We start from the raw sequence: 12,430 nt of genomic DNA on the forward strand, positions 1-12,430 counted from the left end.
AGGGCTACCAACTTTACCCACATCAAAATGCCAAATTGGAGGTATTGCTGTTAAGACATATCATGAAACATATGTTGTAATTAACAAAATAAAGCTTCCTGCCATAGGACTCTATAGGTCTTCCTTAGGGGAGATTTGCATATAAGGTTAAGGGATAGGGTGGTTTTGCCATTGGTTTAAATAACAAAGTCAAACTGGAAGTGAAAATACTGTCCTTCCAGTCTGTGGTGGCAGGCTATGAGCCATGCTGTACCTTGTCATATGAAGGGTGGCACAATTAGTGCTGCAGCCCTGAGTGGACACCATATCTTACATGACCTGGGTACCATATACTAGCCACTTATAAGTAAGCCAGGACTTGCCAATTGGGTGTATCCAATTTGACATGTAATTTATATGGGGTTAAAACAGTGGCACTGAGGTCTGGTTAGCAGGCTTCCATGCAGTGTCGAAACACCAGTAGCATCAGTTCAAAAATGTGGGAGTGAACCTGCAAGATTAGGCATTTCCTTACAGAGATGGACCACCTCAACAGTTTGGGATACCCACCCCTCATCTGCACCAACCATCCGAGGGGCCTGTGTTCTGTCTAATCACAGAAGTGAGTATCAAACAGGTATGAATTAATCTTCTTCAGAGCCCAGACCAAAGCAGAGGCTTCTCTTTTATTGCACTCCAGCTCTATTCCTGCTGAAGTAGCCTCCTACTGATGAAGGCTTACCCAGGCCCTCTTCATTTAGTTGTGAAAGAATGGCCCCTATGCCATGCTCTGTGACATCTGTCTTTTGCACAATACATTCTTGGGAAATGTCAGGGGCCTAAAGCATGGGTGCTCTGCGTATGGCCTCCTTCATGGTGTCAAAAGCATTCTGGCAAACCTCTGTCCAGATCACTTGACATAGCTACTTCCTGGAAGTCAGCTCTGTCAAGGTGGTGACAATGGAGCCATATCACTTTACAAATCTCCTGTAATCACCAGTGAGGCCCAGCAAGGCTGTTACCTCTTTCTGGGTTTTGTGGGGTTCCCAAGCCTGGATGTTTTACATTTTGGCCTGGAAGGGCTGCACCTTGCCACCTTCCAATTGGTGACCAAAGTAGATCACTGAACCCTGCCCTATGTGCCACGTCTTGGCCTTGATAGTCATGTCTGCCCTCTGCAGAGCCTGAAGCACTTCCTTGAGATGGCACAGGTGGTCCTCCTGGCTAGAACTAAAGACCGCTATCTTGTCTAGGTAGGCGGCACTGAAGTTCTCCAACCGAGCAAGGACCTGGTTTACCAGCCTCTGGAAGAGGGCAGGAGCTTTCTTCAACCCAAAGGGCATCACCTGGAACTGAAAGAGTAGAGAATGCAGACCTCTCTTTGGCTTCCTAGGTCAAGGCAATCTGCCAGTACCCAGATGTTAAGTCATATGTGCTGAGAAACCTGGCAGCTCCAAGCCTGTTGATGAGCGCATTAGCTCTGCGTCCGTCTTGGTGACGATTGTGGATTCCATATTGACCAGCTCAAACTCCATTATTATAGATGAGGCCACAGTCACAGTTGGACAAGTAGGGTAAGAATGAATTTAGGAAAAAGAAAAATCTAATTAGTGAGAATTTAAAATGTAAATTGGTCTTAGATGTGGAATGGTAGTGGATATCAAATTACTGTAAACTACTGCACAAACACAAGTCCTAACCCTCCCATCCGATCACTAATGTTAAAAACTGGATTTCTGATTGGCAGAGATATTTACCCTGTCCAAGCAGGAACCATAATCCTAGTCAGGGTAAGTCAACAATACACCCTAAATTAGCCTGTACTCCCCCCAGTAGCTTGGCACAGAGCAGTCAGGATTAACTTAAGAGGCAATGGGGGTCATTCTGACCCTGGCGGCCGGTGGCCGCCAGGGCCACCGACCACGGGAGCACCGCCAACAGGCTGGCGGTGCTCCCGAGGGCATTCTGACCGCGGCGGTTCAGCCGCGGTCAGAAAGGGTAAACCGGCGGTCTCCCGCCGGTTTACCACTGCCCGTTGGAATCCTCCAAGGCGGCGCAGATTCTGACACCCCCTACCGCCATCCTGTTCCTGGCAGTTCGCCCGCCAGGAACAGGATGGCGGTAGGGGGTGTCGCGGGGCCCCTGGGGGCCCCTGCAGTGCCCATGCCAATGGAGTGCCCATGCCAATGCAGTGCCCATGCCAATGGCATGGGCACTGCAGGGGCCCCTGTAAGAGGGCCCCGCTTGTATTTCACTGTCTGCTTAGCAGACAGTGAAATATGCGACGGGTGCAGTAGCACCCGTCGCACCTTCCTACTCCGCCGGCTCGATTACGAGCCGGCTTCATCGTGGGAAGGACGGTTTCCCCTGGGCTGGCGGGCGGCCTTTTGGAGGCCACCCGCCAGCCCAGGGGAAACCTCAAAATACCCACCGCGGTCTTCCGACCGCGGTACGGTATTTTGGCGGCTCCCGCCGGGCGCGCGGTGACCGCACCCGGCGGGAATCAGAATGACCGCCAATGTGTTAAGTTTTTGTGCAACATTTCAAACAGTAAAACAGTAAAAATACCACACAAAAAGGCACCACACCTGGCTAGGAAAATAGATCTTACTTATATGTGCAAAACAAGACCAGAACGACAAACATCCAATAAGAAGAAGTAAATTATGTTTTTTTTATAGATTAAAATGCATTTTAGTCCTTAAAAGCATAAAGCGCAAACTAGGGTATTCTTGTCGCACTAGACTGGGTTAGGCCAAAATTTCAATCCGACCATGATGGTGCACTGGTCGGATACAGCCCCGAGAAGAGTGACACTAATATTTTACCTTCAAAAGAGTTGAGCCAAGAGTCCCAATCGCAGTGAAGTAGTTTGCTGGGAGCAATGAGAGCATTGCTGGCGGTGGTCCACAGGCACAGAGAGTAGCGGAGGGAGCTAAACCCTCCACAGGCAGAATTCGCAGAGTTTTTCCACTCCACTTGGAGAAGAGAGATCAGCAAAATCTCTGCCAACATCCACATGGCGGAGGTTACTGGCGATATAGCCATTAGCGCAAGCAAAACAATCAACCTCTGTCCCTAATGCTCATTAAGAGTAACCCGAGAGCATGGTGGCACCTTGTTAATGGTGGAGATGGTGCCCTCTGTTACCCCTCTCACCTCGGCTTCCTGCTGAACGTGCCACAAAGGCTGAGTGTATGACTTTTTTGTGTTGTGGTTTCATACTTACTGTTTTAGGCGCTGGATAAAAATACTTCTGACATTGGCTCTAAGTTAAGCCTGACTGCTTATGCTAAGCTGCCAGAGGTTAATTTGGAGTTTGCTTGTGACTTCACCCTGATAGAGATTGTGGGTGGTGATTGAGTATGGTGAACCTTACCAACTCAATTTCCAACACACTATAAATGTTTGTATATTATCTATTTATGCAATTCTAAATATATTGTGCTTTTATTATTATGGTAAAGTATATCGATGATAATGATGAATTCAAATTCAGTTCATGTAAACCTCTGCATTGTTCGTGTAAACATATGCACATTTTTTAACTGTCAATTTATTTATTTCATGATTTGGAACTCTGAAAAGGTCCACATGTTCACCCAACATTTAATCAGGGATAGAAATAATACTGTCTCTAACAAATATATACTAACCCATCTGAAATTCTATATAAAAGACAAAAATAATTATATTTCAGTCCAAAATAATCAGGTCACGGTCCAACACTTGTTGATTAAATGTCATACAATATTTACATAAAAACACTATTCGATAAATAACCAGTTTAAAATGAGAAATAAAAATACCAATTAACAGAAGAATTAATGCCTAGACCCAAACAAAAAACCCATACGTCCTGAAATATAAAATACCAGAACATTCAAGATTATGACAACCTCTATATAACTACAGACTAGAGTCAATAAAAATTTAAAAAGGCCTTAAAAAATGTAAACATCCTAAAACAAAACATTTTGTTTGGAGGATTATGCATGAATTTCAGTACCCCAGCATATGAACATATGTTGAAATTCACACATAACGGTTTCAACCATTTTTTCCTTAACTCATCTAAGGATGGACAAAGAAATAACATGTGCATTAAATTTTGTATCCCTAACTGGCAAAGATCACAAATATTCAAGGAGCCATTCCACTTAACAGTTACATCTCTCAGAGGTAATCTCTTAAATCTCAACAGAATGAGGAAACATCATACTCCATGAGGTAAATTCCACTGTAAATAAGGTTGTGGGTAATTAAAAATCGCTGAATTTGTTAATGACCATAACGTCCACTTTTTAATGCAGAACTTCATGTCCAATTAGAAACTTATTCTCCTTGTAGCTTCTTTTGGACTCTTTTTAAATAACAAGGGGTGTTGGGATAACAAGGAATGAACATCTAACTGAAAAATGTGCATAGCACGGTTAATATTTCTATAAAAGTGAGAGTTATCTCTTAGTGAGCCTAATATTTCTTTATAGGCAAGGGATCTTAAGGATTGTGCTGTACTCTGGGCTAAACAGTAGGCTCTCCGGATTACTGCTGCTAGGCCCTGTATATAAATACTCTGGAAACCAAATTCTAGCCTTAGGGCTGCCACAGAAACTGAATTATTACAGGCAACCAGGCTTCTTACAACCCGGCCTTCAATTTTATTCAAGAACTCCCATTTCGAAATTTTAATTCGTTCAATGGTATACAGGAAAGAAGACTGAATTTTTGCTTGGTAAACAGATAGTAAGTACGAGAAGTGCCGCCGACCCACCGCTTTATAAAAGGCTAATAACCCCTGAGACTGGGACAGAGCCTTACTGCTGTTCTTACATATGTGGTCTCAATCACTAAGGGAACAGGACAGGATTTTACCAAAAAAACAATAGGATTTCACCCACTTTAAATTCTGCTGACCCACCGACCATATAAAGTTAATTTTTTTATGGGATTTATTGCCCTGGAAGCACACTACTTAGGATTTTAACACATTTGTTTTTAGGTAATGCTGATTCGAAAAATCCTGTAAGGCCACGAGACGCCTATTAAGACCTTTCGGGGTGAGATCGAGCACAACATTATTGTCGGCATAGAGAACCCTTGGGTTTTCCCTAATACAGATGGCAGGTTGTGGATATATAAGGAAAAAAGAAGAGGTGCCAACAGGCAGCCCTGGTTTAAACAATTTTTTGTCTTGAATTTAGAAAAAAGACCTTGCTCTCCACCTAGCAGTACTTTACACCATGTTGAAGACTGCAAGGCTATAAGAAGACGTAGCAAATTTAAAGGAACACCCAATTTTGATAATTTCTTTCACAATATATTATGGTCTACCCTGTCAAAAGCTGTAGAAAAGTCAATAAAAGCGGTGTATACTATCCCACCCCTAAGCTGAACATACTTTTCATTTATGAATTGCATTAAAAGAATATTATCTAGGGTGTTATGATCCTTCCTGATGCCTGCCTGCTCGATAGGGAGGATCACATTTTCTTCTACCCAGGAAGTTAAATGTATGAGTATGCTTTTAGGGAAGATCTTACCAACAGAATCCAACAGGGCTATTTGCCGATAGTTTATCGTTAAAGATTTATTGCCCTTTTTATACAAAGGGACAATGATACTCCCTGTCCAAGACACCAGGATAGTACCATTCAGATAACAAGAGTGGAATACCGGGTTAAAAATCTTTGGCCAAAGCAGGGGCTCTTTTTTAATTGCTACCATGGGGACTTGATCTGGACCCATTGCTCCCGAGACCCTCATCGACCTTATAAACCCCACTATCTTGAGGATTGTAGGGGCACCGAAAGCATCGGGCTCCAACTGACAACCAGTCTTTAGGTCTAATTCATCTAATTCCACATCTGCATTTTCTGCATACAGGCAATCGGTGGTGCTGAGGGAGTTTTGCGAGACCCACAACCTTCAGAAATGGGTGACCAAAAATACGACTGTTTTTCACCCTAGCCGCTTTCCTCAGAGCAATTCAACTCTGATCTGCTTATGATCTGATATGTAAACATATGCAAAAGAATTCATACCACCGAACTGCCTACGCATTGTTTTTAGAAATACTTGCATATCAATGAAAAATGTTCAGGAAGAAGAAAATAAAAAGGACACTAGTTCAAAAAACGTTTTAGAAAGTGACCAACAGAAATAGCAGCTGAGGGAGTTCACATCAGAGAGGAGTTCAAATTCCACTTCAGTAGACCTCCAGTCACAGATTTTGAGTATGGGGCAAATAACAAACTTCCCATTAACGTTTTTATGGGAAATTAAGAAGTCAAAGTTTATTTCACAAAATATGTTTATGAATAATTTATGCAAGCGCAGTGCAAAATGGCATTGCAGTGTCGGGCCTCCCCCCTCCAGTTACCTATTCTAAGGGGAGCATAACAGAGCAGGAACAACACAAACACCCATATTGTTTTTTTGTTTTGGTTAGCCAGCTGCAGTAACACAGAATGACCTAGCTTTGCGTGAAAAGCTTAGTACCAAATAAAATAAGGTGAAGGCAAAGTGCAAGCGTAATATCACCAGATTTTTTTTATATGTAAGTTGTGCAATTATTGCAAATTTAAGCATTGTAGAACACTCTGCTTTGGACGGTTGTCCCTTCATTGGAACTTTTACTAGAGGGTATACTTTGCAAACAAATCTAACGACTGTACGACGAAACAACGACTTCAAAAACAACTACTGCCTTAACAACGAGGTCGGAACACCGACCTCGTTGCTACTACTAATGATTTTACCACGAATGCCTTAACAACAATATTTCGTTGTAAAGGCATTCCTGATAAAATCATTAGCAATAGGCACCATTCACCCTACATCCCTCACCCCACCCCCCCAACCCCACCCCAAAACCTAAAACCCTCTGACCCCCCACCCACTCCCCAAAACCAAAAACGCCTCACACCCCAACCCCACCCCAAAACCTAAAACCCCCTGACCCCCACCCACTCCCCAAAAGCAAAAACGCCCCACCCCCCAACCCCACCCCAAAACCTAAAACCCCCTGACCCCCCACCCACTCCCCAAAACCAAAAACGCCCCACTCCCCCAACCCCACCCTAAAACCTAAAACCCCCTGACCCCCACCCACTCCCCGAAACCAAAAACACCCCACCCCCCCAACCCCACCCTAAAACCTAAAACCCCCTAACCCCCCACCCACTCCCCAAAACCAAAAACGCCCCACCCCCCCAACCCCACCCCAAAACCTAAAACCCCCTGACCCCCCACCCCCTCCCCAAAACCTAAACCCACCACTTACCTTCGCCAACTCACTTCTTTGTACCTTAACCACGCATGTTCGTTGTTCAGAACATACGTAGTTAAGGCACAAAAAAACGGAGTCGTGGTTAAAAAAAGCGTTGTTGCGCTTTCGTTAACCACGACTTTCGGAAAAAAAAAGTCGTAAAAAAGGATGTTCCCCAAATCTAACACACTGCAGTGCTGGGTCACATTTGCAACAGAGCGCAACTTTCAGTGTCACATTGACATCTCTATTTTAGACCAAATTCAGCATGTAACCTAATTTGTGTGCAACTCCTATTAAATATGAAGGGGCTCCATTTTTTACCACTCACAATACAGCACAGCTAATTTCCAAGCAGTTCTGCATGAAATTGAATACATTTGGGCCTTAGTATACTGAAGGCGACCAAAGTCCAGAATAAATGTGAGTAACCTGTAGAGCTGGCTTCATCAGTAAACATTTCAGCTTTTGGTTTAAGTAGTTTTTCTTGGCTTAGTCATAGACTTATACTATTGACAGGGTTTCTATATTTCTTAAGGTAGGCTTCATAATGCCTAACTCGCAAGCAGTTTTGCAATCACCCTCAAACCATGTACTGGAACTCATGTTAACCTTTATTTCTACAGACTAGTAGAATTATGCGAAAAATTGTTTTCATCTGAATATTGCCTTGTATGGTACATTTCACTTGGCACAGGAATAGCCTGCACTTTAGCCTCCTCTGTGAACCATTTGACAACTATATCCCAATGTACTTGACATTTTGTGGAAGTTTAAATCTTTCCCTTCTCTTAAAAGGGTTAACCAAGAAAGAGATGCATCAGAGAAATCAATCAAGACAGACACTGGTAGCAATCAATGCCATTGTCGGTCATAACCTCAAAACTAACACAGAACGTATGCCTAATGATCTGAAGAGAACTAATCTTCTGGAAGCTTTTTATGACCATGAATATTTGCTCGTCTCACAGGTCAGTCACCTTGAAAGCATTCTTTAAGGTTACGAAGGCTCATCTCTTGCAAACATTTCCTTTGGTAACTTAATCTATGACATCAAACAGAGCATCCAGGATGTTAAGCAGCTTTCTAAGATAGAATTCGCATTCACCTATTTTGTTCTCTGTGCCACAGCTGCATTGAGTCCCAGTAGCTGTTAAAAGAAAGTGAGATGTAAGCATCTGGAGATATTTCTTTAAAAGGTCTGAACAGGTCTTAAGAGTTGACAATTCTCGGTCTCCGTGTATACAGAAATTGTTAAAAAGACAAACTTAAATGGAAGCCTATTCGCTTTTATGTGAACTTCCAATGCAGATTGGTTTTCCAAAGGAATCAGTTCACAGGATACTCTAGGCCAAAGATTTATCAGAATAGCAACGTCATACAAAGGGCAAGCAGCAATGTCTACTTTATAAATAAACAATAACATTTGCATGACGGGCTCTGAAGGTCAGCTTTCCTTAACTTTAACACTGAACAGTTATAGCTCTCAGAAGGCACACATTTTGACAAAGCCGATTGATCTGGCCTTAACAAACGTGACTAGTGGAATCAATGTGACACAGTCTACTGCTTCTACACCACTGTAATCAAGAGGTCATTGCTTGCACTGAGTAACTTAGGGCCAGATGTAGGAAGGCGTTTGCGAGTCGCAAACGGCGAAAAACGCTGTTTGCGAGGCGCAAAAGCCTCACCGGAATGGAGAAATGCATTTTGCGAGTCGGATCCGACTCGCAAAATGCATTTCCGACTCGCAAAATAGGAAGGGGTGTTCCCTTCCTATTTGCGACTCGCAATGCTATGCAATTCCATTTGCGACCTCGAAAGCGGTCGCAAATGGAATCGCTGTTACCATCCACTTGAAGTGGATGGTAACCCAGTCGCAAACGGGAAGGGGTCCCCATGGGACCCCTTCCCCTTTGTGACTGGAAAAAAATATATTTTTTCAGAGCAGGCAGTGGTCCAATGTTCCACATTCACACTCTATCACAAATGTATTTCCATCTTCCGCTAGACAGAATGCACTGGCTTAATTTTACTTGCTCTGCATTTTTGGGAAATGGAATTAATGAATACAAAGAGGAAAATAAAATGTTTGTGGCTGACTGAACTGGATAGCTAAAATAAAATAGAATAACAATGTATCTCATATCAATACAGTCCATACATATGTTCGCTCTGAAAGATAGTTTAATATTTACCTATAATTCTTGCAATAAATACCAGCAATACATGTTCACACACAGCCATCATTTGCAGCAGTGCAAAATGTCAAACCCGCGGTTGGAAGTGCCAATTAAACAAGTACATCCCTAGTGGTTTGGTTTCCTACTCTGAATAATGATTGGATGAATACCTTTGAGAAATATGAAAAAGTAATCATTGGCGATTTATCAGGGGTCTTCTGGAAAGGAGCCAATATTTTGATCAGAGCGTAGCGATACAGCTTAAGAGGAGGGATCGTTCAGGGTTTCTGGCAGCCATCAATACGCCTTTCTCTGGTGTTGAAAGATGTACTTGTATTAACATTAATATCTGAAACTCATTGTGGGTCCATTGTTAAGCTTATCAATTGCGAAACAATTTCGGAAAAAAACATTATGCAGCAGAGATGGAATATTAACTTGGTCACAATTGAGCCGGGACTACATGAACGGAGAATGCACTCGATGCCCGCTTAACCAGATGACAGAACAGTTATGCAAGTCTAGAAATAAGCCTAAAGGGAAGGAAATCATTTGGGCTTTATGATGGCTTTGTTGTCTTTCTGTTCTGCTGAAACAGAAAAATTACTAGTTCGCAAGACTGATGAACAGCAAGCTGTTCATCTGACGGCAGCGAGGCCGGATAGCAGTGTGTGGGAAGCTAAGGGGCACTCGCAACAAATGACACTGTTAGAAAGAAAGAAAAAAACTCACAACCACAGTGTCATAGTTTGTGCAGGTGAAATAACAGGTATGGAAAAATCAGGGGCCAATTTACAAATAGGGTACACTTTCCCCTGTTTGCGGCAGGGAGCGCCTTTAAGCAGGTACGCCAGGAAGTACTTTGCACCCTTTTGCAATGAATGCACTACCCCCAATTCAGTTGCAAACTCACTCTGCCTTAAGGGCAGTGCATTCAAATAAATGTTTCCAAGTAGTTCTGTGTTTCTCTTTGCAGGCAGCAACCTTCCTTTAAATGAAAAAAGGGGTTAGAGAGCCCCCTGCAGGCGAGTGCACTGAGTAACTGCATCCACCTGCAGGAGGGTGCCAGGGGAGGGGTCGATGGGACCCCCTTTCACCCACCGAGAGTCTGCCTTCAGTGTCGGCGCACTAACAGTACACCACTTTTTTGTCACGCAGTCAGTGCACCACTAAAGGGCATGTGTGTATCTGCACCATGCCAATAATATGGCCCGGGTGCAGAGGCAAATGGGCTGATCAAATGAGGGAAGGATTGCTCAGGAATATGCTACACAATGGCTACACAATGGCCAGCGCTACCAGTATTACAGAATGGGCCACACAAGCATTTGCTGTCCCTTCTGTAATACCATAGTGACCTGGGGGGTGCAAAAACCTGGTGCACATGCCTGTTGCACTCCTGGGGCACTATGTCTAATGCCGCCTCAGGTGTCTGATATCGAACTGATGACATTAAGACTCTTGTCTTACGCTGGCACAGAGTTTTATTATAAGACTCCCACTTGGTAGAAAAATACAAGTAAAGAAGATGATCTACATTAGGTTCTGTATAGCTCTTTTAATACCTTTTTGTACAGCTGAAAGAGAAACCAGCAACAAGGCTGCTGCACTGGAAAACAGTTGGATACAGGGTGGGATCTTTCAAACTTCAAGTGGCACAGAAGGCCAGGTGTCAGTGCCTGAGGAGCTACCCATCCCACGCGAAAGTAGTAAATAAAACTGTAATTTTTTTTTTTAAACATACACACTTTCCTACCAGACCTGGCACTGAAGGGGTTTTTGTTGCAGACGTACACATTGTGTACAAGCAAAATGCTGTCGCTCACAGTCAAGGCAGCCGGTATCTGGAGGGGAGTGACTTATTCCCTATGCTGTATCCTCTGGTGGGCAGAAGCAAAATGGGAATGGCAATTCACAGACCATTTAATAAAGTCCACAGACAAAGTGCCTGTTGGAAAATTACTCTCTCTGAAGAGTCACTCCAAACTTTTTACCTTTCTCCTCTTTTTCTGACCTAATTTTTGTTGACTTTAGGACTCTGGGCTCTTTACCACTGCTAACGGAAGCTAAAGTGCACGTGCTCTCTCCCTAAAACATGGTAACATTTGCTCATACCAAATTGGTATATTTAATTTACCTATAAGTCCCAAGTAAAGTGCACTACATGTGTCAATGGCCTGTAAATTAAATGCTACTATGCAGCATCAATTGTGCCACCCACACAAGCAGCCCCTTTACCATGTCTCAGGCCTGCCATTGCAAGGCCTATGTGTGTAGTTTCAATGCCACCTTGACTTGCCATTTAAAACTACTTGCCAAGACTTAATCTCCACCTTTATTTCATAAAGTCACCCCTAAGGTAGGCCCTGGGTAGGCAGGGTGCTATGTAAGTAAAATGTAGGACATGCGCCTTTTTACATGTCCTGGTACTGATAAACACCATATTTGGTTTTTCACTTCTGTAACAGCTGCTCCTTTCAGAGGTTAGCATTGTAAATTCCCTTGTATACTTCTAAGTGGTAATTTGTGATCCGAAAGCAGTGGCATTGGCATGTTTGGTATGCCTGGAATGATAGCGAGAAATCCTGCTTACTAGTAAAATTGAATCAAATATTACTAGTTTTAAAAATGCCACTTTTAGAAAGTAGGCATTTCTCTGCTCATACTTGCAGCCTGTCTACAATCCATGCATGGTGTGTACTTGGTGACAACACCCATTGTGCACTCCATCCAGACAGTCATAAACCCAGGACACTCAACTACATCTGCATTCATCTGCATACTGATGGGTCTTCCTGGGCAGGAAGGGTGGAGGTGCTCTTCCTTACACTTTAATGAGTAGTGCCTTGACCCTACACAAAGGATTGATATCCCCCCCTTGCAGACAAAACTGAGCTGAAAGGGGACCTGGTGCACTTCAGAACCCCTCTTTGAAGTCTCCCCCACTTCAAAGGCACCTTTGGGTTTCAGTACTGGGTCTGTGCACTTCTGGACCTAC

General features: G+C 43.4%; 1 protein-coding gene across 1 annotated transcript in view; it reads left to right on the forward strand.

Moving 5' to 3' along the window:
• The window catches only part of NDST4 (N-deacetylase and N-sulfotransferase 4), a 1,173,706-nt gene that overhangs the window by 168,638 nt on the left and 992,638 nt on the right, over nucleotides 1–12,430 (forward strand). The gene's annotated exons all lie outside the window — the stretch shown is intronic.

This window comes from Pleurodeles waltl, chromosome 1_2, assembly GCF_031143425.1.
Source record: "Pleurodeles waltl isolate 20211129_DDA chromosome 1_2, aPleWal1.hap1.20221129, whole genome shotgun sequence".
Classification (NCBI taxonomy): domain Eukaryota; kingdom Metazoa; phylum Chordata; class Amphibia; order Caudata; family Salamandridae; genus Pleurodeles; species Pleurodeles waltl.